The following is a 5,328-nucleotide window of genomic DNA, read 5'->3' as shown; positions in this document are numbered from 1 at the left end:
ATCAAATTGAGTTCAGCACCAAAGAATACGCATATCTTTTCTTCTCATGGACAATGTGTGCCTTTGAGTGGAAATTTTAATACGATTACTCTATCGTGATGAAAATAACGTTCAAAACTGTACGAAAAATCTATAAAAAGCCTGGAAATTCGGACAGAATAATTTTTTCTAGGGTCGAAACTTGGCCAAACTGCCTTCGACTGTAATCTCATGTTTTCTGTTGTCAGTTTAATCACCGCACGACGCGGCGAAACCCGACGAGTGAGCGAGCAGATTGAATAGAAAATGGAAAAACAAAAAAGACAAAGAGCAACATGCGAGTATCTTGGCCGTCTACCCACGCAGTAACCTATATAAAAGGAAACTTGGAAGTGTCTCGTTTTATTTGGTAAAACTTACAACTTGAAATATGCTCATCTCCTCGATAATCCATGTATCGCGGCTAGGAGCTGCGAGGTTTGAGCGTTGACAATACTAGCAAATGGTTGGAGTCAATTTTCCCTTAAGTGTGGGTTTAACATTTGCACATAAGGATTTTACAGGGCCTTCCTTTCCTCTGTACGTCAAGTTAATGTCAGCGAGCTAGACCTTCTGGCATGGAAAACTGCTGCTGCAATTAAGTCGAACAGCTACTGCGGTCGCTGAAGAGCCCCTAATATTCTTGAAGGTGACGTTGGAGATCTTAACTTTTGACGGAAGCTGAAACAAACATCAGAAACGGCAAAGGGTTACAGAAATTTCATGTTGCGGGCAGATTTGTCCATGGACAATGCATTAAGAGACTCTTTCATTTTCATTTCTTTTCGCGTTACCTTTGGATTGCACTGATTCCATGGGCAGTACATTTGATCTATAATGATAGGGTTGCGGACATTTTTCATCATAATATCCTCGAAATGCATATCAGAGGCCATGCCACCATGTAATGCCGGCCATGTCTTAATTCTCACTCCATTGTCGGTGTCATAGAAGGTGCAGTTCCTTACGAAAATTCCAGAGACAAATTCATCAGTGGTCTTCCCTAAACTTCCCACGCTAATGCCATGTCCATGTCCACATCGTACGTTTGTGATCCTTATTTGTTCGCAGGCACCACCAATGGAGATGCAGTCATCGCCGGTGGCAATATTTGAATTAATAATGTTGATCCCGTTTGAATGCCCGATGTGAATTCCATCTGTATTGACGCTATCTCCTGGTGCAGTGATCGTGAAGCGATCGAAAGTAAGGTTTTTGCCACCTAGAAGATTGACATGGAAATTCTTACTATCGAGCACTGTTACGTCCTGAACTACGCTGTTGGTGATGAAGTCAAACCGCAAGCTCTGGCGTGTTTTTAAAGGGACAAGAAGCACATAAAGGAAACGTTATTAATCATCTTACAAAGCAGTATGATACATGCACGATAGAATCCCAACACCCCGGATTCCACCAGACAATAGGAATTCCGGTGCCGGATTCTAGCCGGGTATTACAAATATACGATTCAATTAAACTTACAACTGGAAGTCTCTTGCATTTTGGATTTCGACCGCAGTTATTTTGCTTCCACGCCACTTGCCCTTGTCCGTCGAAGGTTCCACCACCGGATAATTTGAATTGATCAATGTATGCAAAAGTAATCCAGCTGTCCTTGGCATAACTGCTAGGGTTTATCGGTGCCAATAAGGTTCCTTGGACTTGAAGCTCCATGGCTCCCTTGCATGGACCATTTAAGTCAGTTAAACCTATGGAATATGTTCCTTTGGGTACTACAACTATGTTGGAACCCTTTGCTGAACAAGCCTCTTTCCACGCGCCCAATAATGCCTGAAAAGGAAAAAAAAAGGGAGATGAAAGTTCAGTTAAAATGAGGTATAAGAAAATCACGGCGAAATTAAAAATTAGGAATCGTCAGCACACCTTGCTAATATCTGACTTGCCATCGGCTTTACCACCATAATTTTTTACATCAAATACGGCAGATTGAACTCTACCAGCAAAAACAAACAATAATAGCAAAGATGTCAGGGAAAAATACGTCTCCAGGGTCGTCATCTTCATGAAGCCTTTTCTTTTCTAAGTTCTTTAGTAAAATGCGCGGCAAATTAGAATGGATTTCTCCTTGTTTGCAAAAGCTTTTATATCTAAGCAATTATCTAAAGTTACCGGATTTTATAACGGAGGGAAGTTATTTACTTGTAACTTTTGTTCTATTATTGGAAATTGTTTTGTCGCTTTTTAATAAAAAGCATAACAGAGAAATACCGACTAACGTCTAACCTATAAGTAGATATTGTCTTGTTTTTCATTCGTTTGCAGCAAAACTTATCTTTACGTCTAAGCCTTTCATACTGATATAGCGATTTCTTACTTGTTCATGACAAGCACCCTCCAACGCCAATAGTAGATTTTCATTTGTCTCGCACCGTGCAATATTCCAAAATATTGCATAAAAAAAATAGAATTCACATAAGTAGAAATCGCATGCACTTTTTATGAGCCGCGTCACGTTTCCTTTTAAAGAAAAGGAAACGGAGCAACGATTAATCGTGACACATACTCACAGTGACTTCCTTTCTTGAAGAGATTTCAAGTGATGATGCTTGAGTAGATCCTAAATCATAGCACGGGTAGATTTATTCGCTTCACATAATATTCTATTTTCATTAAATTAGTGCCATGTACCTTCTAAATTCATAATCGGTCCTTGAATCTTTTGAAAATTGCCCTTAGCATGCAATAAAAAAAAATTTAAAGACGTTAAAAAAACCTAATGAGAAAATGTATTTTTCACCGAAGAGATTTCAACGCCTCAATATGTCGTGCAGTGACACAAAGTGAGCTAAAGTGAAAAGCAAAATAGGCGACGCAATTATTCACGGGGTTCGACAATATGTCGATGTGATAGAGCTTGTGCATTTTTTATTCCAAAACTTTGAGCTTATTGACCAACGAGCACCCGGGCTAGCTTGGTGATGCAGTCGGAAAATAGAGCTGTGCTGTTATTGGTTAAACCTGCAAGAATGAGAACGTGAGGTGATGGGTGCCCACGGCAGCCACTCCGACGCTCAACTCAATAAGCCTGAAGAGAAAAGCGAGAGAAAGGAATTGCTCAGAACTTGAACAGTATAAAAGAACATCGTACCTTTGCCTCTCTGGTCGTTCTCCTTTAATACTGTAAGAAGACAGAGATAAATATAGCATTTTCTGATAATCCAATGATGATGTGATCGTTTGCTTGATCAGGGATATCGCCGGCTAATAGGTCAGTGATCCCGCGACTATAGCCATAATGGGTATACGCGGGACTGTGCCTGATAATGATAACTTTGTGCCGAGACTCATCTTATCCAGGGGAGGGCCAGTTATGCTAATAAACAGGGTGTTGAGGTGTGCGGGCCTTCCTTTCCTAGAGCGGGGCCGCGCTACCCACTCATCAGATCTTGCCACGTGGACCTATTATGTGTTGACAACTCATGCCTTTCTTTGGGCGACCCTTGTGCAGCATCACGTGGACCTATTATGTGTTGAAATTCTCACAGCACCTCGACCCATCAAATGAATAAGTTTTTATTAAACGAGTTTCTTAGGTTCCCGATAATAAGTTTTAAATGAGCAGCCCTAATTTCATGAGTCTCTTATTTCGCAAACCTTTCTAAAAAAACCGCATTTTGTTTCCCGCGGCCCAGTTTCTTTTCTCATTTGAGCCGAAAATGTTGCGTTGCATCGCATCCATTACATTGGATTACGCTGAAGGAGTTCATGATATGTTGTAGTGTTAAATTTTCTTTTGTCGATTTCATCACCGCACTGTGCAACGAAACTCAACAAATTCTTTAGGGAGTGGATTGTGTAAATCTAGCATCAAATTGAGTTCAGCACCAAAGAATACGCATATCTTTTCTTCTCATGGACAATGTGTGCCTTTGAGTGGAAATTTTAATACGATTACTCTATCGTGATGAAAATAACGTTCAAAACTGTACGAAAAATCTATAAAAAGCCTGGAAATTCTGATAGAATAATTTTTTCTAGGGTCGAAACTTGGCCAAACTGCCTTCGACTGTAATCTCATGTTTTCTGTTGTCAGTTTAATCACCGCACGACGCGGCGAAACCCGACGAGTGAGCGAGCAGATTGAATAGAAAATGGAAAAACAAAAAAGACAAAGAGCAACATGCGAGTATCTTGGCCGTCTACCCACGCAGTAACCTATATAAAAGGAAACTTGGAAGTGTCTCGTTTTATTTGGTAAAACTTACAACTTGAAATATGCTCATCTCCTCGATAATCCATGTATCGCGGCTAGGAGTTGCGAGGTTTGAGCGTTGACAATACTAGCAAATGGTTGGAGTCAATTTTCCCTTAAGTGTGGGTTTAACATTTGCACACAAGGATTTTACAGGGCCTTCCTTTCCTCTGTACGTCAAGTTAATGTCAGCGAGCTCGACCTTCTGGCATGGAAAACTGCTGCTGCAATTAAGTCGAACAGCTACTGCGGTTGCTGAAGAGCCCCTAATATTCTTGAAGGTGACGTTGGAGATCTTAACTTTTGACGGAAGCTGAAACAAACATCAGAAACGGCAAAGGGTTACAGAAATTTCATGTTGCGGGCAGATTTGTCCACGGACAATGCATTAAGAGACTCTTTCATTTTCATTTCTTTTCGCGTTACCTTTGGATTGCACTGATTCCATGGGCAGTACATTTGATCTATAATGATAGGGTTGCGGACATTTTTCATCATAATATCCTCGAAATGCATATCAGAGGCCATGCCACCATGTAATGCCGGCCATGTCTTAATTCTCACTCCATTGTCGGTGTCATAGAAGGTGCAGTTCCTTACGAAAATTCCAGAGACAAATTCATCAGTGGTCTTCCCTAAACTTCCCACGCTAATGCCATGTCCATGTCCACATCGTACGTTTGTGATCCTTATTTGTTCGCTGGCACCACCAATGGAGATGCAGTCATCGCCGGTGGCAATATTTGAATTAATAATGTTGATCCCGTTTGAATGCCCGATGTGAATTCCATCTGTATTGACGCTATCTCCTGGTGCAGTGATCGTGAAGCGATCGAAAGTAAGGTTTTTGCCACCTAGAAGATTGACATGGAAATTCTTACTATCGAGCGATGTTACGTCCTGAACTACGCTGTTGGTGATGAAGTCAAACCGCAAGCTCTGGCGTGTTTTTAAAGGGACAAGAAGCACATAAAGGAAACGTTATTAATCATCTTACAAAGCAGTATGATACATGCACAATATACGATTCAATTAAACTTACAACTGGAAGTCTCTTGCATTTTGGATTTCGACCGCAGTTATTTTGCTTCCAAGCC

At 40.8% G+C, this 5,328-nt stretch overlaps 1 pseudogene; it reads right to left on the bottom strand.

The window, feature by feature from the left end:
* Window positions 1-232: 232 nt before the first annotated feature.
* On the bottom strand, window positions 233-1,936 carry LOC110608348 (annotated as a pseudogene).
* Window positions 1,937-5,328: the final 3,392 nt, after the last annotated feature.

This window comes from Manihot esculenta, chromosome 18 (assembly GCF_001659605.2).
Source record: "Manihot esculenta cultivar AM560-2 chromosome 18, M.esculenta_v8, whole genome shotgun sequence".
In the NCBI taxonomy this organism is placed as follows: Eukaryota; Viridiplantae; Streptophyta; class Magnoliopsida; order Malpighiales; family Euphorbiaceae; genus Manihot; species Manihot esculenta.
This window is presented reverse-complemented; position numbering and strand designations above follow the sequence as displayed.